This window comes from Salvia miltiorrhiza, chromosome 1 (genome assembly GCF_028751815.1).
Source record: "Salvia miltiorrhiza cultivar Shanhuang (shh) chromosome 1, IMPLAD_Smil_shh, whole genome shotgun sequence".
Taxonomy (NCBI): Eukaryota; Viridiplantae; Streptophyta; class Magnoliopsida; order Lamiales; family Lamiaceae; genus Salvia; species Salvia miltiorrhiza.
The window spans coordinates 7,224,134-7,250,589 of record NC_080387.1 but is presented as its reverse complement, the minus strand read 5'-3'; positions in this window follow the sequence as shown (position 1 = coordinate 7,250,589).

Below are 26,456 nucleotides of genomic sequence, written 5' to 3'. Positions count from 1 at the left end.
CCTCGGCTGGGTCGCCTGTCCCAGTAAATGTGGGCGGATTCTGTCGAAGAAATAGTTCTTCAGTCCTTCTAGCAGGGGGTGGAGGGGGTGGGGTAGGTTCCCTGTCGTTTCGCCGCCCTTCAGGTATTTCATCGCGATTTCCATCATTGTTAACGTTTCTCCTAGGGGGGCGACCTCGTTTAGGCGGCATTCTGCAAATTACAAACACCCTTTTTAATACATTCTATACAGGAATCTCTAAGGCAATTAATAAAGAACTGTTTGTCAAATTTAACTTATCATAACTCCAAAACTAAGATATTAACAGGAACCGTTGCATACACAAGTCACATTATTCAAAGTTACTACATTCTTAACTGACTTGTGAAGAATAAAACCCGTAGAGAAACATAAAACATATACGAGATCGTCGCAGAAAGCCCATGCTAGGGTCATATATAGATATATCATGAAAAAAAAATTGCCTCATCGAGGGCTTTTACATCGTCAACCAAAATGTAAGTAAAGTCGATCCGAGTACTCCCTATGGTGTACCGGTTTACTAGCTAAGCAACCTCGCAAGGGTACTTAATCATGGAACGTCCTAGAGACCAACGTTTTCGTACTAATGCTAGCTAGAGACAACATAAATAAAATCATAGTCATAGGTTACAAAAATATCGGAATGAATCATCGTTTTCGGAAAACATCAACAAGCTTAAAAATTATCAAATCCGCGAACCCTGAGTCGCGGTACGACTGTTCCTCGGTGACGCCAGGGGGTCCTCTTCTGGATCCTCCTCGGGGTCCTCCTCCTCATCCTTGCCTGGCTCCCAGCTGGGCAACGGAGTCTCTCCCTGGCCCTCGTCTGTCTCCCGCATGATCTGGGCTGAGCGGAAGATGTCGTTCACCATCTCACGGATCGGATCATCTCTGGTACTGATCCTGACCGTGGTGCGAGGCTTGATCGGAGCTGGAGGTGGCCCGGGCTCGGGATGAGTACTCCTCATCGTACCATACGGTACTGTACCATCATCCTCCTGCATAGGGGCTTTGCCCCTATCTATGAACTCTCTCAGGTTGGACATGACCCTGTCAGCGTTGGCCATGGCAGTCGAAAGCCTTGCTTCTGCCGTAGGTATCATTGGTGGTGGAGGAGTGGCAGCCCGGGCTGATGAGTCAGGAGGCGATGGGAAATCCCTGCGAGCCCGTGGACGAGAAGGGCCTGCCTCGTCATCGTGCCTACCACGGCGCCCTAGAACTGAGGCTCGTGGTGGAGGATCTCGGGGCAAGGTCATCGAGGGCTCAGGAACAGTAGTGGGTGCTTCCGCTGGCAAAGGCGTCCCCACTTGTACGTAGTCTCCCGGAAGGATGTAGGGCCCTAGAGGGGCGCGGCCCCACAAAGTGAAACAGATCTGAAGCTCCGCAATAAAGCTAGGGAAGTCTCCCATGAGGTCGTGATAATCCTCCCGGCGAAAGATGTAGTGGGCAGAGATCTGCCTAGCCCATCCCTGCCACTCGGAAGGTAACAATAAGATCAACCTCTGGATACCGTCATACCCTGATACTCCATGTGCACTCGCCTCGACCCAGTGTCTGTGAAAACCTGCGAGGAACTGTCCGAGGTTATCCCCGTGACATGGAGCATAGGTGCGGTAGGATCGCTCGACCTCCTCTGGACTAGCCCATGGGGGCAGTGGTCGTCGTCGGGTGAAAATAGTCCTCGCCATCTAACAAAGGAGGTTCTATCGTCAAAAGTAGCACACGACAAGTAACTTAAGGCGATAAGGTTCTAAATATCTAAAATCGGAAAACAAGTTCGGTTCAATAACCATAACGTGCAAAAATACCTCATCATCTAAATCTAGCATTTACACAAGCCATACAGGTTCTTAATACTTAATCACAGATTACCTAATTCGACTATCATATAGTTCTAGTGTCGTTGTTTACCGAACTTAGGGCTTGTTATGTGATGATGATATTTTCTTAAATCTAGCAACGAGCACTAAAAGTTTCAACAAAATAAGTTCAAAAGGCCAAGCTAATTCGAGATCTCATCGTAGAAAAACACTCGAATATTTAAGCTATGCCCATGCCATCAACGTACTATTGGCGTTCGTTACGCTGCTCAATCTTCATGCTCGTGGTTTCATCATGCGACCCTTCGTGTGATTCTTCTTTCTCTATTTCGACCGTCATTGTCGATGTCATCGTAACATGAAGAAAAAGTTAAGGCATCTCCCTAAGTTCTCTTCTATGTTCCGTCGTGAGAGTGAGCATATATAACTTAACAGTTCTAAGTTCTTGTGATTCATACCATATTCATACTTATTCATGCTTTATACATTTCAAGAAATTAACTTAATTAAAACTTGAAAGTACTTACCATAACCTCCGTTGAGCGTGACGAGATGTAGTGCCAAGCTTTTGTCAACTAGTTCAAAGTGTATTTACTTACTTAATCTAGACTCAACTTAGAAGGAATGAGTAGTACTCAGAGCAAAAGAAATGCTCTGATACCATTCTGTCACGACCGCACTTGCTAAGGATAGCAAATTCGGGGAAACCGCGACTAAGGGAGGGAATTTAGGAGCGGGAGTAAGAAAGGGGCATATTCGGTTTCTTGATGACTCGACTTGTATAAGGAAATCAATCGAAATATCTAGATATCAATGAAGGCCACAAGGGGACCGTACATAATATTATCCCAAAACAGGTACTCAATGGTTTTAGTACATTATTAAATAATACATATTGTTTGACAAATGACATAATATCTTTAACATAATCAGTGTTCGCAGCGGAATAACAATTTGAGTATATGTATGAAGACATATACTCTACTCTGAGGTAATCATCCTAGTTTGACAAAGCTCCGCTTGCACACTACATCCTCGATCACCGCTCAACCTGCACATTTAAAAATACATGCAGGGCTAAGTACAAAAGTACTTAGTGGACACTTGCCGAAATTTACATACATGCATAATATTTTATTGTCAAGCCTTTCAACAGTAGTAAGATACGAGGGTTTTCCTTTAAAGACTCGTATTTACCAAACATAATATCATTTCTTTCATCAATAACCCGCGCAGGTATTTTATATCATTAATCAACAAATCCCTCTCTATCTTTTTTTTAAAGTAAAAATTCCTTATCTCTCTTTTTTTTTCACTATCATCGGTTCTCCCATTTTCTTTAAAAGCATAACCCACCATCTCCTAATTAAAGCAAAACATTCTTCTCTCTTAATCATCAAAACATAACCCACCATTTTCTTTAAAGCATAACCCACCATTTTCTTTAATCACCACACGCACACACACACGTTGCATCTCTCCCCTTTTTTTTTTTTATTAAAAGCATACACTCCCTCTCTCTCAATTATTAAGAAAAGAAATGCTGCAACATCTCTTTCTCCTTCTCACAAGTGCTCGGCTCTCTCTCTCTCTCTCAAACAAGAAAAAGAACGCTGCTCCCATCTCTCTCTCTCTCTCCCGAATCTCCTTCGGCCGCCTCCTCACGAGCTCCACCGCGGACGGTTCCAGCGAACATCGTCGACTGGGAGTCATCGCCGGCGTCTGGAGCGGCTGCTACTTCTCCCGTTGCCGCAGACTGCTGCTGTTCGCCGGAGTCGAGCTGTCGCCGCCTGGAGCTGCTGCTGCTCGCCCGGAGTCGCCGCTGGCTGGCCTGCGATCGACGGCCAGCAGCTCGCTGGAGGAGCGCCGCCGTCAGCCGCTGCCGTTGGCAGCAAGAATCCGGCAGCCGCCTCTCCTGGAGTCGCCGTCGCCGTGAGTCGCAGAGCTCCGACAATCCACCGTCTTTCCTCTCATTTTATCACTCGATAGGTTCGTATATTAGAATTAGTTTTCAGAAAACTCAACTTTGTATAAAGACTTGATTTTTGAAATGAAAACTTGGTTTTCTGTATTCTTATTTTAGTTATATAGAGGTTCTATTTCTGATTTCTTGCAAAGGTTTGATGCGTATGCAAATACTGTAAACTGTAAAATGATATATTGCTTGCTAATGAATTCTATTGAACATAAACACTTGTATAAGGAATGAAGTTGAAGAACTTTGAGATTAATATATACCTTGTTCTGCTGAAGTTTGGAACTCAAAACGAATACTCTGTATTTTAGAATTAGCAATTGAAGGTTGTGGTTTTAAAACTGATTCGTTTGAGTTAATTTATAGGCGAATTGCTGCGACAATGAAATTTATGAATGTGGAATTTTTGTGAGTGAAAATCGGCTGCGCCTGAACAAATAAGATTTGCTGCGGCTATCTTTGAAAAAAAATGAGATTTGCTGTTGAAAACTGAGATTTTGGTTGAAGAATTAATGAGATTAAATTTGCTGTTTGACAAATTAGATTTGTCTGTTGAGATTTTGCTTGCAGCAATTTTGTTGACCACGTAAGAGTGAAATAAAAACTAAGCACGGGTGAGAATAGAGTGGCTGAGGGAGCATGGCGTGCTAGATTTAATATACGGAATAATATCTAAATTAATATCGTAGATTTAATTCTTCACAAGCCGGAATAAATTCACGACTCAAGAAATAATAATAAAAATAGAAAAATAATTCTATTGTGATTAATAAATAACATGACTTCGCTAAGTCAGTTATGAATCTGAAATAATTATTGGGTTACTCAATAATTCTCATCGCGGTTTTATTTACGCGAAGCTACTGACTTGGTAATAAAATAATAATCCTGCTTAATTATAATCCAGTGTCATAAGCTGAATTTAAATCATAAATAATTACTGGGTTTGATTTACTGAAAGATGAAATAATAATTATCGTATTCCTGGATTTAAATATAATAAAAGAGCGGGTTGTTACAAAATTAGAGAGGACCCAATAAGTATATGATGGAAAATCCGATAAATATATCACAGAAGGCCCAATAAACAAATCAAAAACTATTTTGATAGTCAAAGATTCTTGAAGTTCCAAAGTCTAAAATATAATAAATCCCTCAATTAACCCTCTGGCACAGGTACAAGATTCCCACAACATCGATTTTTTGAGTATGCCAAGATTTTTTTTCTTTTTTGAGAAATTTCTTGAAGATAGCTCTCAGCACGATTGGAAACCCGCTGCGAGGCGAGACCCGATTAAGGCTAGAAATCCTCTCAAGAAGGCCCGAACAAGTTTGGAAAAGTCCGTCAAGAAAACCCAAATAGGGTTGTTGTTTACCTCGTTTTTGGGTTGTATTTGTGGGTCTTTTTGTTGTGCATTCGAGCATGCTTCGTATCTTTTAGTTCTATTCTTCACTTGCTAGATGTTATTTGGTGGTGTTATTGTTGTGTTGCAGGAATCGGGATTAATCGAGCTTTTTGGTATCATTTGGGAATATTTGTGAAGTAAAGCTGACAACCACCGTCCAGACACTGGCGGCCGCCCCCACGGCGGGCGCCGTGCACATTTTTGCAAGAGCCAGCGAAGGGAGTATACGGCGGCGCTGTATCACGGCGCCGCCGTCCCACGGAGGCCGCCGTCCCTGGATGTTTTCGGCAGTTACGATTTTCCATTTAAAAGCCCAATTTTAGGGTTTTCACCCCACTTCCGACTCCAGCAACCTCTAGGGCATTTTTCTACATTTTCCCTTGGATTATGAGCATTCAAACACTTTAGAAACAGCTTGGACTCCTTGGATTAAGATCGGTTTATTTTTTATTTGGATTTACATCTTGCACTCGGATTGTAAGGATCATCTTTTATCGTCTTGGTTGATTTATCACAATACTTTCCTTGATCTTGATTAATGATTGATGTGTTTAGTTTAATTCATGTGTCAATTTCTTACCGTGCTTTTTCTACAATTGCTTAAGTCTTTATCAAGTTCTTTTAAGTACCCCTTGATCTAGTTTTTGTTTCTCGTCGTTGTGGTTGATTCATTGCTATTGACCGTCTTGTGTTTTTATCTTCTATCTTGCTTATTCATTGGTGTTATTTACAAGCCAGCTATTATGTCTCTAGTTGTTGAGTAGAATCGTCTTTGTTAGCATAGAAGAATCTTTATATTGCTTTCTTATGCGTTTATGAGTTGCCATGTTTCCTTGTTGTGAGATGAGTCTAGTTTTAGCTTTGCCTGTTAATGGATTTATTATGTTTGCTTTATGTTCATTATTTTCTGCCTAAAGTGAGAGAGTAAAGCCTGACCCCACTTCCCGATTAGAGTGTTTAGGTTTTCTTTCCGTTCTTTGTGAGTAGCACAGTTAAAGCCCTGTTAAGCCTTCCGTGTGAGACGACTTGAGTCACCTTACTGCACTAGGACGACCTCGTATAAATTCGAGTCCATCCGCTAGGTGTTTTTGGAAAGGTCAAATTTTGGCGCCGTTGCTGGGTGTGGCTGCACTCCTATTCAGGGATGTTCTCTATCTTTCTCTTCGTTGTGCCCTGAGGACAGTGCATGTTTTTCTGCGTGGGGGAGGGGTGTTATTTGTTTATGGGGGTGTTGTGTAGATTATCCTTGGTCGTACTGTTGATTGTGATGCATGAGGATTATGATGCCCTATTGCTACGTTGCATGCTTGATTGTTGTGGCTTGCTTGCTTGATATGGGGCGAATGGTCCACTTGTCTTGATTTCTTGTTTGTTTTAAAGTGCACCTCGCATGTTGATGGTGGTTCACTAGCGATTCTGGTTTGTGATTCGAGTTGATTGTTGTCCTTGTCTTTTGTGATTGATATGTTCCCAATGTGGTGTAATTAGTTTAATGTTTGGATGCAACACCCTGATGAGCAACTCTTAACGTGATTTGTTTGGTAGATGCTAGGGGGAGTGTTTTCATTGCAATATCCTAATATCTATCTCTGTGTTGAAATGTATAGTTGGTTGTTGAAGTCCTTGATAGCTCTGGGTCTCTGCTCCTCTAATAGCATCATTATGAGCATGGGAAACCACACGAGAATATTTTGGATCACCTCCAAAAATGTCAATCTCGTCAAATATGGCCTATCTATTATGAGTTGCCATGTTTCCTTGTTGTGAGATGAGTCTAGTTTTAGCTTTGCCTGTTAATGGATTTATTATGTTTGCTTTATGTTCGTTATTTTCTGCCTAAAGTGAGAGAGTAAAGCCAGACCCCACTTCCCGATTAGAGTGTTTAGGTTTTCTTTCCGTTCTTTGTGAGTATCACAGTTAAAGCCCTGTTAACCCTTCCGTGTGAGACAACTTGAGTCACCTTACTGCACTAGGACGACCTTGTATAAATTCGAGTCCATCCACTAGGTGTTTTTGGATGAGTCAAATTTTGGCGCTGTTGCCGGGAAAGGCTTTAGGCGTTTAGTTGTGTTGCATTTATTTTTTCGTGTTTATTTTACTTCTTTCTTTTGACTTGGTTATTTCCTCCTTCCGGTGCGTTTGATTTGGTTTGCTAGTGTTGTGTATGCAAGGTCGCCGCAGCTTGAAGAGAAAGCTAGTGCCTTACTTCGACAGCATAGACCGACCTCGTGAGGTCCTGTCTAGCCTGGAGAAGGAGTCCGAGTCCAGTTCGAGAGACTTTGTGGAATCGCAGTATCAAGTGAAAGATTGTGAAGAGGGAATCGCCTCCAACTACATTCTGGAGGCCATTGAGGGTACACACTCAGTACACTCTGAAGAAGAAGAAGAGGTTCATCCCAATCCCGACCAAGAAGTCATGGCGGAGCAGAATGTACAGTACATGGGAGACTTTTCCAGGCCTGTTATTGGGAACACTAGCACTTCAGCGATAGTGCTTCCCACAACAGTCCGAAATTATAATCTGAAGCCCAACGATTCAAGATTGCTACCGCTCTTTCATGGGATGTCGAGTGAGGATGCTCTACAATTTATCCGAGACTTCTGCACTCAAGTGCAGACCTTCCCATTGTTGGATCTCACCGAGGACCAGTTGAGACTCAAGTGCCTACCTTATGCACTCAAGGACCGGGCTAGGACGTGGTTGTTGTCCCTGCCGCCAAACTCCATAACCACATGGGGAGAGGCATGTGAGAAGTTCATGCTCAAGTACAACCCTAATCACAAGACACAAGAGATTAGGACCCAGATAATGAACTTCATGCAAGGAGCCGACGAGCCTCTCCACGAGGCTTGGGAAAGATTCCAAGAGCTCCTCCGCCAGTGCCCACAGCACCAATTAGCACCCATGATGTTGATGCAGTTCTTCTATGACGGATTGATACAGACGACACAGTTCATGGTGGATAGTACAGCAAGGGGCAACATTGCCCGAAAGACAGCCGATGAGCTCAAGGAGATCTTCAACACACTTCCCGTGAGTTCCCAACAAAAGTCGGTAAGAGGAAGGAGGGTTGAAGCTAATGCAGTAGCTCCAAACAATGAGCTTTAGAAGTAAGTAGCGGACTTGATGAGGCAAGTACAGCACCTCAGGATGAACCAGGTGGAGGATCCACCCGTTAACGCGCCACTAGCAGAAGGTTGTGGCATATGTGGCGAATTTGGCCATGGAACCAACGAGTGCCATCGAATGGGGGAATTCACACCTGAAGGAGAAGCAGAGGTCTATGCTGCTCAGGGCTATCCGGGGAGGCCTCAATTTGAACAGAGGCCCATGTTTAATCAAGGGCAACAAAGCTCCAACTCGGGTTGGAGAAATCAGCAGAATTCGGGATGGAGGAACCAAGCTCCTGGCCAAGGGTCGGGATCAAACCAAGGCAATCAGTTCCGCCGACCTCCACAGCAATTAGGGTATCAGAAACAGCAGCAGTGTTACCCATCTCAACAGCAGTTCTCCTTCCCTCAGCAGCAGAATTACCCTCAACCATACCAGCAACAACAACCCCCGCAGTATCAACAGTACCAGCAGTTCCCCATGCAACCACCGATGCAGCAAGGGCAATTCCACCAACTACAGCAGCACCAGAATGCACCTCAATAGTTTCAAAAAGCAGTGCCAGTGCCACCCCAAAAGCCGTCTCTCGAGGATACTATACAGTCCTTTATGGAGATGACCAAACAGAGCATGGAGTCTCAGTCTGCCACTATCAAGCGTCTTGAGACAACCGTTGGGCAGCTCTCTGGGACCTTGAATCAGATGCAACAGCAGCAACAGCCAGGGAAGCTCCATGGCCAAGGATTGCAGCCCCACCAAGCTCAAGCAGTTACTGTCTTACGCAGTGGAAAGGTGGTGGACAACAAAGTGGAAGCCCCTGTGGAAAAATCCCCCAAGGAAGCCCGCATGGAGGAGCAAGTTAAGGAGCCACTGCAGCCAAGAGAAGAGGAGAAGGAGAAGGAGTCCGAAGTGAAGCTCCACAAGGCTGTCAAGCCATATAAACCACCGATCCCTTACCCGAGCCGGTTGAAGAATGAGAAGCTGGACCAACAATTCACCGATTTCTACAACATGTTGGCAAAGGTGAATGTGAACTTACCTTTGCTGGATGTGATCAGGAATGTCCCAGCATATTTGAAGTTCTTCAAGGAGTTGGCCTCCAAGAAGAGGAGGTTCGAGGACAACGAGAAGATTTTGATGTCCGAGGTTGCAAACTCCATAATGCAATAGCCCTTGCCGCCCAAGCAACGGGACCCATGTATTTTGGTGATTAATATTACCTTGGGAAATGGTAAGGAGGCCTCGGGGATGTTAGATTTGGGGGCTGGAATCAATTTAATGCCTTACTCTATTTTCAAACAACTAGAGTTAGGAAATTTGAAACCCACTCGCATGTGTTTGCAATTAGCTGATAGGTCTGTGAGGTATCCTCGTGGGATAGTCGAGGATATCCTTGTTAGAGTGGGTGGTTTGATTGTGCCCGTTGATTTTGTTGTGTTGGAAATAGGAGAGGTACATGAAAATGGCAAAGAGCATACTCTATTACTTGGAAGACCATTCATGGCCACGACTAACACGTTGATAGATGTTAAAAATAGCACCATTAAAATGACCGTGTTAGGAGAGTCAGTGTCTTTCTCTGTGCATCATAATCGAGCCATGCCATCATATTCACTCACCAATGAATGTTCTTACATTGATGCTATTGATGGCTTGGCTGAGATGTTTTTTGTGCAGGAGCAAGAAGTTGTTGAGGTTTTTGCAGGGTCAGCGGACATGGAGGAGCTTGCCCGTGAAGCCGAAGAAAGAGAGAAGGCTCGCAAGGCTAAGCTATCCATCGATGAGGCCGTGGTGATTGATTATGCCACGAAGAGTAAGCCGAAGTTGGAACTCAAGGAGCTCCCCAAGAACCTCAAGTATGTATATATGGAAGGAGAGGAGGAAAAACCAGTGATCATATCTTCCGAGCTCACTCACGAGCAAGAGTTGGCGTTGATGAAGGTATTGCGGAAAAACAAGGCAGCTTTCGGAAGGGGTCTTGTCGATATTAGTGGCATTAGCCCCGCCACGTGCATGCATAGGATCCACCTGGAGGAAGGAGCGAGGCCCAAGAGAGATGGCCAAAGGAGATTGAATCCCATCCTCATGGAGGTGGTGCGCAAAGAAATACTCAAGCTATTGGCGGAGGGGATCATCTACCCCATCGCCGATAGTGAGTGGGTAAGTCCGGTGCATGTGGTGCCGAAGAAAGGAGAGATCACAATCATCCTAAATGACGATCAAGAGTTGGTGCCGACTCGTCCCGTGACGGGTTGGCGCATGTGCATCGACTACAGGAAGTTGAATGCCGCCACCAAAAAGGATCACTTCTCTCTCCCTTTTATTGATCAAATGCTTGATCATTTAGCCAGTCATAATTTCTATTGTTTTCTTGATGGCATGTCAGGTTATTACCAAATAGCTATTGCGCCAGAGGACCGAGACAAGACGGCATTCACCACTCCTTTTGGCACCTTCGCTTGGAAGAGGATGCCGTTCGGATTGTGCAATGCACCGGGGACTTTCCAACGGTGCATGGTGTCGATCTTCGCGGAAATGATAGGTGATTTCGTTGAAATTTTCATGGATGACTTTTCCGTGTTTGGTTGCTCTTTCAGTGATTGCTTGGCTAAAATTGATATGGTATTGAAAAGGTGCATAACTAATGGTTTGACCTTAAGTTGGGACAAAAGTCACTTCATGGTGACTAGTGGCATTGTACTTGGCCACGTTGTGTCTAAAAATGGTATAGAGGTCGATAGGGCCAAGGTAGAGGTTATTCAAAAATTACCTCCACCTATTGATGTGAAGGGTATTAGAACTTTCCTAGGTCATGTCGGGTTTAACCGGTGTTTCATGAAGGATTTTTCTAAGATTAGCCAACCTTTATGCCGTTTACTTGCTCAAGACGTGCCTTTTGAATTTAATGATTCTTGCATGCATGCTTTTGAGTTGTTGAAGCTTAAGTTGAGCACGGCTCCAATTGTGGTTGCACCCGATTGGTCAATGCCATTTGAAATTATGTGTGATGCATCTAACTCCGCCGTGGGTGCAGTGCTTGGTCAACGTGTTGACAAGATGTTGCGTGTGATTTACTATGCTAGTTTGACGTTGAATAATGCCCAAGTAAATTACACTACTACGAAAAAAGAGTTGCTCGTTGTGGTGTTTGCTTCAGATAAATTTTGTGCTTATATCATCGGGTCTAAAGTAATTGTACATAGTGATCATGCCGCTCTTAGGTATTTGTTGACCAAGTCTCAAGCCAAACCACGTCTTATTCGTTGGATTTTGTTGTTGCAAGAATTTGATGTAGAGATCAAGGATAGGAAAGGGAGTGAAAACTTTGTGGCCGACCATTTGTCTAGACTTGAGCATAATGTGGTTGAGTCAAATGATGTTACCATTCACGAGTCTTTCCCATTTGAGCATACATATGAATTGACTTCGGTCCCTTGGTTTGCGGACATTGTTAATTATCTTGCTTGTGGAGAACTCCGACCTAACCTCACTTCCCAAGAGAGGAAGCGTTTTTTGTCTCTTTGCAGGCAATATTATTGGAAGGATCCCTACTTGTTTAAGTTGGAAAAGGACGAAGTGATAAGAAGGTGTGTGCCCAACGAGGAGCAACAACGCGTCTTACAGTGGTGTCATGACGCTCATTGTGGAGGCCACTTTGGCGGTCAAAAGACGGCTCACAAAGTGTTTCAATCCGGTTTGTATTGGCCAACTCTCTTTAAGGATGCCCATTTGTTCTATTTAGCTTGCGACCGTTGTCAACGAGTGGGAACCATTGGCCGTAGGAATGAGATGCCCCTAATAAATATTTTAGTTGTGGAGATTTTTGATGTGTGGGGCATCGATTTCATGGGGCCGTTTCCCATCTCTTATAGCTTTGAGTACATTTTATTGGCGGCTGATTATGTGTCCAAGTGGGTTGAGGCAATCCCCACGAGGACTTGTGATGCTAATGTCGTCCTCAAGTTTGTGCAGGAGAACATTTTGTGCCGATTTGGGTTCCCCTGTGCTATCATTAGTGATGGGGGAAAACATTTCTGTAACAAATTATTTGAGAAGCTCATGCGAAAAAATGGCATCACTCATAAGATTGCAACCCCTTATCATCCGCAGACCTCGGGGCAAGCCAAAACTAGCAACCGACAAATAAAGGCCATCCTTGAGAAGACCGTGCAACCATCTCGCAAGGATTGGTCCATCAAGCTCTCTGATGCCTTATGGGCATATCGGACCGCTTTCAAAGGTGTTCTTGGGATGAGCCCCTACCGCCTTGTATGTGGCAAAGCTTGCCATTTGCCGGTTGAGATCGAGCATCGCGCCTATTGGGCTATCAAGGCTACAAATTTGGACCTTCGGACCGCAGGGAAACACCGAGCTTTACAAATGGAAGAACTTGATGAGTTGCGTAATGAGGCATATGAGAATGCACGAATCTACAAGAATAAAGTGAAGAAAATGCATGATCGTCGCGTTGTGCAAAAGGACTTCCACTCGGGCATGAAAGTGTTGTTGTTCAACTCAAGGCTAAAACTCTTTCCGGGAAAACTCAAGTCCCGTTGGATTGGTCCCTTCATCATCAAAGAAGTACTTAACCATGGAGTCTTGGTGTTGACCAAGGAAGGCACCGATGAGTATTTTACAGTCAATAGGCATAGGGTGAAGCCTTATTTGGAGCATGGAGTTGCGTCCGTTGTAGTGGAGTCTCAAGCACTTCACGACCCGACGTTCTAACGAGCTATACCGTGTCGAGCTCTCGACCTTAACTAGAGCGCTTCGTGGGAGGCAACCCACGTTTCTTTCTTTTCCCTTTCTCTTTCGTGTTGTGTGGAGTTGTGTTCTTGGGGTGTTTTATCTCGTTTTACTGGTTTTATTTGGGTTATTAGAAGTGTTTTATTATGGTGGTGCAGGAAATAGGCATGACGGACTCTCACCGGATTGAAAAGGATGCGAGAATGGGCTGCTGGACGCCCAGACACACCCACCGCCGTCACACGACGGCGGCCGTATCACAAAAACAAAAAAAAAAATCAAAAAACTAAAAAAAAAATCGTAGGGGGTCCACGGCGGCCGCCGTCACCCCCACCCCAGCTAAAACACCGTAGGGGGTCCACGGCGGCGCCGTTACACGGTGGCCGCCGTCAGCCCACCCCAGCCAAAAAGCCGTAGGGGGTCCACGGCGCCGCCGTTACACACCGGCCGCCGTCACCCTCAGCCCAGCCCAGCCCGTCCGCCCAGCCCAGCCCAGCCCGCCCTTTCCCTTTAAATACCCAAACCCTAACCCTTCTATCCCACCACCTCTCTCACCCGCCTCCCTCAGCTCTCTCACTCTCACTCTTCCCTCCCAATTTCCATCACCATCAACGCCTCCCTAACCGCCATCGTCGCTGCAGTACACCCACCGCCGTAACCGCCGCTGCACCCACACCCACCTTCGTCAACACTTCTGTCGCCACCATATCTCTCTGTCCCAGCACAGCAGCCGCCATCGCCATATCCGCCGCCGCCAACACATTCGCTGCCGCCTCCAGCCCAACACGTCCGCCGCCGTCAACACATCTGCCGCCGCCTCCAGCCCAGCACACCCGCAGCCGTCAGCACATCCTCCGCCGCTTCCATCCTGCTATGGCCAACCTCACCACGTACAAGTGCCGTCGCCGTCTTCGTCTCTCCGACGACAAAGACGAGGCTCCACCTAGCCCTCGAACCTCTCCTAGCCGTCCCCCCCGCCCTCCTACTCGACCTCCGGATATCCGCCACCTTTATGGTGCTCCATTCACTATCTATGAAGCGTGGGAAGGTACTCGGTGGAAGGCCCTCAAGGAAAAACAGGTCACTCAACCCCGATGCTTGCTGTGGCCATTGCTCAAGCAGTTAAAGCTTGACAACACTATAGAGACACATCTCCGGAATCTCGGCCTCTACAAGTATGCCACCACCACACCGCCAGGCTTGCTCCCGTTACACTTGGAATTCTTATGTACCCTGAACTTCACCGCCGACAAGCTCGAGCTGCATTGTCACCTCCTCAATAGGCCATTTGTGATCAATTACCGGGTGATGCACGAAGTATTTGATTTTCATCCGAAGCCATTGAAGGGCCAACTGTCACATTGGGTGGCCGCCAATGCTTGGCAGGAGTTGACAGGTTTTCTCACCTAGACCGGCCAGGGTGCCCCTAGTAGCCAGCTCCGAGAGGTCGAGATGGGTGTGCTGCACAAGTTCTTGGCTTTCTGTATTTTGGGCAAGGACCAGGCGAATAAGGTCAACGCGTCGGAGATTTACATGTTAAGGTGTGCTAAGCATTAGAAGAAGATTGATGCCACTGCCTATATTTGGAACCAGCTTGACTGCATGTCCCGGCACGGGGGATTCAAACCCTCTCTGAGCCCCATTTCTACCGCCCTGGCCCTGCATTTCGATCTCTTTCCGCCGACCAATGTCCCCTCACACTTGCGTCCCATTGCTGCCAGGCCCATCGATCGCTCTGAGCTCAAGATGTTTGTGGCCTCTGATCTCACACTCATTCCACAGGCAGACCGTCCCAATGTTCGTTCCCTCTTGCAGAAACGCAACCTGGGCGAGGGAACTTCCTCCTCGGCACGGCATATGTTGGACGACAAGGATGAGGAAGATGATGATGCGGAGGAGGAGCCTATGCCACCACCGTCTTTCACTTATGATCCTGATGCCGGCTCCTCCGCTTCCTTTCAGCAATTCCAAACTCACTTTGATGAGTCATTTGGCCAGTTTCGCCAGGATGTCTTTTCTCATTTTGATCAGGTGCAGGACTCGATGGGTGGACTCTATGACAGGATTGATGACATTTATGGTCATCTCGACACTTTTGGTGGCCAAATGACCCCCATGCAGGAACAGTTGGGCGACGTATACGACCAGGTGAACACCATGACCAGGGAGGTCACGCGTTTGCGTGAACAAGTGTCGGCCTATGATGTTCGCTTTCCCCAATACAACCAGAGCCTCACTGACAACAATGATTACATTGCCGATCTTGAGAAGCAGTGGGCCGCTTTCTCCCTGCAGAATTAGGACCAGTTCCGGCATCCCCCGGGCCCCCCTCCAGGCCCTTACTAAGCTACCCCTTACCCATCTTTGTACATAGTCTTCTCTTTCTTGTATTTCCTATTTCATGCTATTTTCTTGTGTTGGGTTTTGTGGTTGCTCATTTTGTAGGTTCTTGGTCGACTCCCCGCTTACCGCCGTTGCTGTGTGTGGCTGCACTCCTATTCAGAGATGTTCTCTAACTTTCTCTTCGTTGTGCCCTGAGGACAGTGCATGTTTTTCTACGTGGGAGAGGGGTGTTATTTGTTTATGGGGTGTTGTGTATATTATCATTGGTCGTGCTGTTGATTGTGATGCATGCGGATTATGATGCCCTATTGCTACGTTGCATGCTTGATTGTTGTGGCTTGCTTGCTTGATATGGGGCGAATGGTCCCCTTGTCTTGATTTCTTGTTTGTTTTAAAGTGCACCTCGCATGTTGATGGTGGTTCATTAGCGATTCTGGTTTGTGATTCGAGTTGATTGTTGTCCTTGTCTTTTGTGATTGATAAGTTCCCAATGTGGTGTAATTAGTTTAATGTTTGGATGCAACACCCTGATGAGCAACTCTTGACGTGATTTGTCCAGTAGATGCTAGGGGGAGTGTTTTCATTGCAATATCCTAATATCTATCTCTATGTTGAAATGTATAGTTGGTTGTTGAAGTCCTTGATAGCTCTGGGTCTCTGCTCCTCTAATGGCATCATTATGAGCATGGGAAACCATACGAGAATATTTTGGATCACCTCCAAAAATGTCAACCTCGTGAAATATGGCCTATCTATTAAGAACAAAAATAACTTGACCCCCCCAAAAAAAAGGAGAGTGAAATGTGAAAAGATGAAAGAATGTGAAATGAAAGTAACGAGATATGATTATAAAGGAAATTGCATTAGGAAATTCACCCCTAGAGGAGAATTGGGTCTGATCGGATTGAGTTGTATCATCTTGTTGTTGCATTTAAAACCTTAGCTTTGAACACTTGATTGGGGACATAGATATCTAGAAAGACTTGGATTGGTTGGTGTTTTACTTGGTGAGTAGAATCGCTTGTGGATTTCCATTTGATGTTGTGATTGTTGCTTGAGGACAAGCAAGGAATTAAGTGTGGGGGGTTGTTTACCTCGTTTTTGGGTTGTATTTATGGGTATTTTTGTTCTGCATTCGAGCATGCTTCGTATCTTTTAGTTCTATTCTTCACTTGCTCGATGTTATTTGGTGGTGTTATTGTTGTGTTGCAGGAATCAGGATTAATCAAGCTTTTTGGTATCATTTGGGAATATTTGTGAAGTAAAGCTGACAGCCACCGCCGTCCCACGGCAGCCGCTGTCCAGACACCGGCCGCCACCCCCACGGCGCACGTCGTGCACATTTTTGGGAGAGCCAGCGAAGGGAGTATACGGCGCCGCCGTCGCACGATGGCCGCCGTCCCTGGACATTTTTTGCAGTTACAATTTTTCCATTTAAAAGCCCAATTTTAGGGTTTTCACCCCACTTCCGACTCCAGCAGCCTCTAGGGCATTTTTCTACATTTTTCCCTTGGATTATGAGCATTCAAACACTTTAGAAACAACTTGGACTCCTAGGATCAAGATCGGTTTATTTTTTATTTGGATTTACATCTTGCACTCGGATTGTAAGGATCGTCTTTTATCGTCTTGTTTGATTGATCACAATACTTTTCTTGATCTTGATTAATGATTGATGTGTTTAGTTTAATTCATGTGTCAATTTCTTACCGTGCTTTTTCTACAATTGCTTAAGTCTTTATCAAGTTCTTTTAAGTACCCCTTGATCTAGTTTTTGTTTCTCGTCATTGTGGTTGATTCATTGCTATTGACCGTATTGTGTTTTTATCTTCTATCTTGCTTATTCATTGGTGTTATTTACAAGCCAGCTATTATGTCTCTAGTTGTTGAGTAGAATCGTCTTTGTTAGCATAGAAGAATCTTTATATCGCTTTCTTATCCGTTTATGAGTTGCCATGTTTCCTTGTTGTGAGATGAGTCTAGTTTTAGCTTTACCTATTAATGGATTTATTATGTTTGCTTTATGTTCGTTATTTTCTGCCTAAAGTGAGAGAGTAAAGCCAGACCCCACTTCCCGATTATAGTGTTTAGGTTTTCTTTCCGTTCTTTGTGAGTAGCACAATTAAAGCCCTGTTAAGCCTTCCGTGTGAGACGACTTGAGTCACCTTACTGCACTAGAACGACCTCGTATAAATTCGAATCCATCCGCTAGGTGTTTTTGGATGAGTCAGCTGTCACGTGTGAGGTAGTGATCATGACCTTCGATTGGCGCTCTCAAATCCCTAAAAGAAAACGCGACAGTAATGTTGTCATATACTTAAGAGTGTAAACTTCATAGCCCAATTATCTGGTCCGTCTTGCTATAGCGGAATGTTCTATACAGAGCTAGAAATTCGCACTCCTAGTGATCCCGGTCAGGGCTAAAAATATGTGCCGAGTAGTTCCGGTCAAAGCTGGCTACCTCGCTGCATGAATGGACCCAGCAGGGCTGGAAACCTGCTGCATGAGAAGACTCGACGGTGCTGCGCGAGAAGACCCGTCAGACCTGCAAATTTCTACGTGAGGATACCCGGCAGCGCTGAAATGCACCTCCCTCTGAGCTCCGTGAAGAGCAGCTTTGAAAATATCAATCTGCCACGACTCGTGAACCCCGCCCGTATGAAACCTCAACCCAACCTTTCTTAGCCTGACACAGAGGCTGAGTCCGCCTGTCCTGACCCGTGCATCAAAGTTGAAAATCTCACTACACCGAAAGGTCATTCGGACAATAGACACGGTTGGGAAATTCTTCACTGCAACGAAAGTTTCTTTGGAAAGTAGACAAGGCTGGAAATTAACGACCTCAAATTCCCACCCTGAGAATCTTGATCAAAGCAATTTTAGTAAAATAGTAAGTTATCTATGATAAAAATCAACACAATTAATGTAGAGAGGCATGTTTTCCGTTGGGACCCAAATATTTCGTCGCCAAATAATGGCGGCACGCCGAATATGTATCTAAGGAAGCCACGTGCAGGGCTGGAAGTCGTATGTTGTACCGAGAAATCCCAAGTAGGGCTGTCATGTGCCCCGTCTGCTCTGAAACACGAGCCTCCCTCATTCTATCGACATTGTAGCCACACATCAGAAAAAGTCGGGTATCAGCCCTGCCCCACAAGCAAGAAACAACTCTAGCGACCCCATCCCCACAAATAAAGCACGTGATTGTCTTGTACCCCCTTAATTCAAGGGTAAACTCATGGCTGCCACGCGCGTCTCGGTTCTAGAACAATGCGATAAATACGGGGCTGTTACGCCACTCTCAACCTAAAAATCCCAAGAGACCAACACATGGTTGGCGTGTGCTTCCTCAGTTCGGAAAATATTAGGCGTAAGACTAGAAAGTCCCCCTTTCACCCAGAAGTCCCTCGCACAATCGTTGGATACATCAAGAAGCCCTGGATGAAATTGCTATTACTTCCTTGTATTACTGTTATTCTATCATTTGTGTTATCCACCCAAACAAAGAAGTTACACCCCTTTGTCCCTGAAACTTCTTTGAAACAGCTCTACCCTGAAACCGACAAGAGAATACAACATCACCGACAAGAGAATACAACATCATTGCCTTATAATATTCATTCTAGAGTTATAATAATCAACATCGTATGAATTTACAAGCAAGGTTACAGCCACTCAAGCAATGTTAAGAAATGAAGATAAATAACCCAGAGTTGGAACGCATATCAACATCCTAACAATGAGGATTCTTCCCTGAACGAAAAAGTGTAGAGCTATCATCTTATGTTCGAGAGGGAGGCACAGGGATGGAAACCTTCGAGAAATATCATTCGTAAGACTGGGAGTCTCGGCATGCGCTAGAAGTCAAGTGCAGGGCTGGAAGTTCCCCTACACCGAGATGTCTAGTGCAGGGCTGGAAATTCTCCATTGCGATGAGAAAATCCATGTAGAGCTGTACGCTGTCCTCTCTTTTTCTTCCCAGCAGTCCCCTGAGACCCTGCATCATCTCCTTGGATATCAAGGTTGTTCATCCGCATTATTGAACTAACATTGACCGTAGTAGCCATCGCAGCCTCACTCCGGCTGGAAGGCGACAACATGCTACCGCTAGTTGACATGGATTGACCACCGGAGACGGTGGTACCCTGTGACCTGGTAGCTCCACCTAAACCACCACTGCCTTTAGAAACCGTTGAGGTAAGTGTGCAGCCAATGCTGACAGTCCATCCTCTCCCAAATGTCTTCTCGAACAAGAAGAGTCCATAATCCACCACAGTTGAAAACCAGTTCTCGGTCTTATCTCAACTTCTTGTTGCGATGATTTTCCTCCATGTCCTGAATCCTCGCAGAGCATATCGGAGGCCACTCTCACAGCTATGACTTTGTCAGCGCTAAACCCCCATAGTACAACCTCTTTAGACTGTGAAAGCTGCTACATAAAAATCCAGGCGCGAAATCCCTTCCACACATATATTACTGTGAGCTACATTCTCTGAACCCTACAAGGTAGCAGTGATATCCGAAGCAGCTCAGACAACCGGCGACGGCAGCAATTTTCCCGAAACATGCCCATGGACTCTGCTTCATTCACCCAACATCTTCAATCCAAACTCATGCTTCAATATCACGGGTGCTCCCCAAACCAAAATTCAGACCAGCCACAGGCTGCCTATTCTCCAAATCTGCAGCTCAACAAATCATTGAACGATTGTAAGCTCGGCATACGACCACACTTAGGTAAATTATCAAACATGTGCAAGGCATTCTTCACGAACGAGCATTGGGAGCACAGCTCGACTCGTCCTCACCGCCGCTGTGCACATACAGAGCGTAGAGCATTTCATCCCACCGCCACCTTTAATTTCCGGCGATAGTGCTGCACCGTGCTAAGCCACTATTTCAGAATCCCTCGTCTCTTCTCCATTCTCCGTTCAACACAATTACGACATGATCGAACCTTAGCCAGACCATTTTCCCCAAATAAGATCCCCGGATTAAATCCAAAATTCTCCCAAAAACTTTGGGAGAAACTGCTCCCTCAGAAACCCTTCGTCTTCTCTTGGCCTTAACAGCCACAGCAACGTTCACAAATTTCTCAAATCTGATTCACCAAATATTTCTCCGCCATTGAATCGGTCGTCTCACCCTAACTGAAATCACCCCCGCGACCTTATGCTGGACCACCTGTAGTCCTAGCAGCATCTCATGGATCACGAGGAATATCGCTTTGCCCTATATGTAACAAGCTACATATGGGAGAATGTAAGACCGGATCGAACGGTTGTTTCACCTGCGGAAGGGTCGGACATTACTCGAACTAATGTCCTTATCGCCAGCAAAGTGGAAGTGGAGGATGACTGAATCAGTTCCAGCCACAACTCAAGGCCATGGAGGGACTTCTACCGCCACCACAGCCACGGCAACAACAGCTGGCCCACTGACCATATCAGTCGGGAAGGCAACCACCAGCCCTGCAGGCAAATTAACAGCATCATCAGAGAATGTTTGCAATTGATCGAAAAGCGAAGGACGGAAATTGACTCAACCTAGAACACCTCTAGTTTGACTTGCAATAGAACAAGGACATCCTAGTGATGGTAAGTTGACCCAGTGTCATCTCTCAAGGAAAGTCTTTAAGGGCTTTTAATTATGTCACGAAAAAGCTGTTAACTTAAGAATTGAAAGCTGTAAAATTATCTAAAGCTGGAAAAATAAACTTAACTAGAAACTTAAACTAAATAATTATCTAGGCATGAAAAAGAATTATTAACTAATGCTTGTAATTTAAACTTAAATAAAACTTATTCTTAAAATTATCTAGGCGTGAAACTATTAAACCCTAGGCAAGAATTAAATGAACTTAAAGTAAAGAATTAACTAGACAAATTGAATTTAAATAACTTTAATTAAAACTTCTAATCTAATCTAACTAGGCAGAAATCAAAGTGCATAATTTAAAGAAAGCATCATAAAAACGCATAAGTAAATTTGCAGAATTTAAATAGCAGAATTGAAATAGCAGAATTTAAAGAAACGCATGTAAAAGCAATTAAATAAACTTAATTAAAGAAATACCGTAAATTCGTCTCGAGAGGTAATCTGTCACGTAATTACAACTCTAAACGGGAACTAATCTAAAACATGAATTTAAAGAACTATAAACTAAACTAACTAGAACAAAAATCGAAACTAACACTAGAAAAGCAATAAACCTAAGCTTCGGATGCCAATAGATCTCAAAGATGGCGTCTAAAACTAGGGCAAGAGATTATTTTACAATGAAAAGTATGGCTCTATTTATAGACTTCAAATCCCTAGGGATCACCATGGAAGTTGCCATGCAAAGCCGGACTCTAAAAGGAATAGAATCGTGCAAAGGAAGGTAACTCTCCAGCTGTGACGCGCGCTCTGGAAATAATCTCCATTATGGCGGAAATCGCGGCTCTCGCCAGCGGAACGGCTTCCGCTCTGGCTCTCGGTTTCTCTGACTGGCGATTCCGCTGGCGCTTATGATTCCTCTGGTATTCGATTCCTCTGCCGCTTATGATTCCAGCAGCAAAGTGATTTCTCTGGCGCTTATAATTCCAGCAGCGAAGTGATTCCTCTGGCGATTAATTTCGCTGGCTTTGATTTCGCTGGCTTTGACTTTTCTCCCATTTCGCTGGCTTTGACTTTTTTCCCCTCTGACTTGTAATTCGCTGCTCTGATATTGATTCCTCTGGCGAGACTTTCATTCCTCTGCTCTGATATTGATTCCTCTGGCGATTGGATTTCTCTGGCGATTGGATTTATCTGCAGCGCGGGGCTTCACTTCTCTGACGCACCAGAGTATGCACAAAAACGTAATTCTTAGCCCAAACTTCTTTAACATTTGCACTCTTTATCTCGAAATCCTAAATCTCCTACAAAGCATAAAATACACCATAAAACACACCAATTTCCAGAAGATTATCTTAAAATAAAGCTCATGCAAGCCCCTAAAATTAGAACAATTAGGCATAAATCAGAAACCGAGGAAGTTTATCAAGTATAGAAGAGCTAAAGGGTTTACCCATTGTAATCTCGTCGATACGGGAACTTTGCATTCCTTTATCTCCTTTGCTTGCGTGGATACGTTAGAACAAAACGTAGAACCTGTTGAACAGCAATTAAGGGTAACCACTTCCATAGGCAGAATTACCACGGTTACGCACGTACGTCCTAACTTAGAATTTGAGCAAGGACCTTAGAGCTAAAGTCCTAATACTTATGCGTATGTGAGACGTGGATATTTTAATAAGAATGGATTAGATAGCTGAGAATCGCGCGATGATATAATGCGAAGAGAGGCGGATATCATTCCAGCCACTCGACCAGGAGCCTACTCGCTTTTATGACATTGAGAAAATAGAAGAAGGCGCCGATTATATCCGCACTGTAAGCCAGAAAGTTTTTACAAATGAAGAATACAACCGCGTACGTTGTATACCTGAACTAGAGTGAGGAATTTAAAGCAAATATTGACGACGTGCCAGTCATGCAGGAACATGAAGACGTTTTCCTGACGTTTTACCAAGACTGTCACCGAATCGACAACTTGAGTTTACGAATGTTTTGAGCTGGAACCCATGGTTTTGTGTTTCGTTTGACCTAGTGTTTCCCTATGGGAAGCACCAGTTCTCTTCGTACAAAAAAAAAGAAATAAGGCAGCTTGAGGTTACGCATCGATTATCGAGAGCCAAATCTTGAGTAATCGTCAATGAAAGTGACGAAGTACTCATACCCTCCACGAGCTTGTGTGGATCGATCAAAGTGAATCAATTCTAACACATGCGAGGCCCTATTCCCCTTCGCCTTAAAAGGCCTTGCCGTCATCTTTCCTTCTATATAGGATTCGCAGGTTCTAAATAGAACGGCTAGAAATTCCTTCAACGTTCCATTCGACACGAGCCTTTGGATCCTGTTTGGACTAATGTGGCCTAATCTTAAGTTCCAAGCATGTGTATATTGTTCATGAGAGAAATATTTTCTCTTGTTCGGATTTGGACAAAATTGTGATGTAGATGCAACATGGACAAAATTATTAATCGGACATGTAATAGTGTAGAGAGAGCTGTTCAAAATTTCGGAACAAATAATCACGTTATTTTTCATGATAGAAACACCTCTATCAAAAGTAACTGAATATCCATCCAAAAATAATTTTGAAATAGAAATTATGTTCCGCCGAAACTCCGGCACATATAAAATATCTCTCAAAACTAAAATGTCATCACCAAAACATAAAGATAAATCTCCAATTGCAACAGCTGCGACCTTTGCCGCATTGCCCATGGAGATGGTGATCTCATCACTTGCCAGTTCCCTTGTCGGCTTAAAGCCCTGCAAAGTGTAACAAACATGATCAGTTGCCCCCGTATCCACTACCCAAGAATGAGTAGAAAACGAACCTAAACATGTCTCAGTTACTAAAACTTGTGACATACCTTGTCCCTTTGCCTTTAGCACCGGACAATCTTTCTTCCAGTGCCCAGTCTTGCCGCACTTGAAGCATTTTCCCTTCTCCGTTGGCTTCTTCACACCGCCGGTAGGGCCGCCGACTCCGCTACTCCCACTAGCTTGCTTGCCTGCCTTGCCCTTCGGACCTTTCCACTTCTTTTTCCCGCCTTTCGACGAAGATGCAGATCCCATGGCAGCGAGAAGCACCTCTTTCCCTTTACCTATGACTCCCTCTGCCATAACTAGAGCATTCAACAACTCTTTAAGAGAATAGTTAACCTTGCTCATAATGGCATTAAGACGGAAGTTCTCAAAAGACTTGGGGAGAGTGTTTAGGATGATATCGACTTTGGCTTCCCCTTCGATACCACCTCCGAGCAACTCAAGCCTATCAAAAAGATTTGTCATATACATGACATGCCCGTGTACAGAACTGCCCTCACTCATCTTACATGCTAAGATTTATCTCATTATGTTAAAGCGAGCAGATCTCTCGGACTCCCCAAACACCTCAGTGAGGTTCATCATGATGTCAGCTGCGTCATTCATGACCTGATGTTGGAGTTGCAAAGTTTGTGACATAGTCGTCATCATATAGCACTTGGCCATATTATTTGACTTGTGCCACCTTTTATGCGCCTCTCGTTCTTCATCAGTCGACTCATCAGTAAGGGCCGCAGGACGTGGAGTAGTGAGTAGAAAACTGTGCTCCTCAGCGATAAGAATATACATAAAATGGCGTTTCTACTCAACATAATTCAGACCGGTGAGAGGATTGTTTGCAATAATAGAGATGATAGGAGACATAGACATATCTGAAAGTAAACAATTAAACATGTAAGAACATGAAGCACATAATTCGTAACAATAATATTGTAACCTTTTGATAAAACAATATTGTTTGAAACCTCCAACCGCCCAAGGAATCTCATATGCAAGCCACGCGTGTGGACGTTTACACACGAACTCCTCAACCAGACTATACATCTAGTCTTTTAATTTCCATCCATATCAACTTAACCTTTCGACAAAAGAAATTAATAGTTGAACCTTAACTAGACCATATCATCATCAAGAAGGGACTCCGCGGGGAGTTGTACATTGTACTTGATATGATATCTAAGCAATGACCACAATTTAATCTTGATAATTAAATTCTCGAAATTGACATACTCACTAGAACCATGCCGCTTTCAATTTAATTTCTTGGTTATCTTATTTAATTCCATTCTCCAAAGTACTCGTGAAAATCATACAAGTAAGCCACGCGTGTGGACGTTTACTGCATAACTCCCACTACTTTAATGGATTTAAATATTTTTTATAGAAACCTCATCTGACAAACTTATGAAAGAACAAACATGAAGTAAGCCGCGTGTGGACATTTACTCACATCGCCAATCACTTTGTCTAGAGACCTCTTGTGGAGGTTGATTTATGCTTAATTGTTATTAATTTAGGGGTTTGAGTGTGCTAAATTTGAGTTAAATATTCTGGAAGTTGGTGCGTTTATGGGTTTGTTTAATGCTTTGTAGGAGATTTTGATATAATAGGAGGAAGAATGCTTAGTTCGAGTTTTTGGATCAGAATTTGCTTTTTTGGGCTCAAGGTGGTGCCCAGCGCTAACGGCGCATACGCTGTAGCCTCGCCAGAGCTGACAGAGTTGAAGTCCATTCGTCAGAGCTGATTTCCCGTGCCAGAGCCAAAGCTAACAATCCCAAGCCAGAGCTAAATTCCAGAGTTGATAGAGCTGAGTTCTAGAACTGACCAAACTCGACAGAGCTGAGTTCCAAAACTGACTAAAACTCCAGAGCTGAAGATTCCAGAGCATACTACAATGCTACAAAGCTGAACATTCATCTATGCAGAGCTAAAGCTGACAGAGCTGGCATTGATTCGTCCAGGGCAGATTACATCTCCAGAGCTGACTTTACTCGCCAGAGCCAACATTATTCCAGAGCTGGCAATCACTTGCCAGAGCTGCCATGACTTGCCGAACAAGTTATCCTTCGCTGCAATCTCCTGTGCGCGCATGCCTGCCTTGAAGTTTATCTTTTGGGCCCAGTTTGGCTGGGCCGTTCTTGATTGACATTAGGGTTTAATGAAAGGGCAGTCTATATAAAGGGCTTAACGTTCATCATGAAAATAATCATTCAGCCTTCGGACCAAGAATAGCTTCGACCGTAGGCATCAAAACAATCTTTAGTTTAATTTTCATTTTGCATAGTTCTTCAGTTTCGAGTTTTTATTCTAAGTTAGCATTCAATTCAGTTTTAGTTAGTTCTTCATTTTGACTTGTAATCAAGTGACAGATTTACTTCTCGAGACGATTTCGGTATTTATTAATTACGTTTATTTATTAGTTTCTACTTTAATTATGTTTTGCTTTCAATTATGCAATTTCGTTTGTGTCAAATTAGATTAGAAGCTTTTAATTAAAGTTATTTAAATTCTTAGCCTCGTAGAGTTTAAATTCAACTCGCCTTTACTTTATCCGTTTAATTCTGCCTAGGGTTAGTAATTTATTTATGCTTAAGTATTTGAGTTTCGCCTAG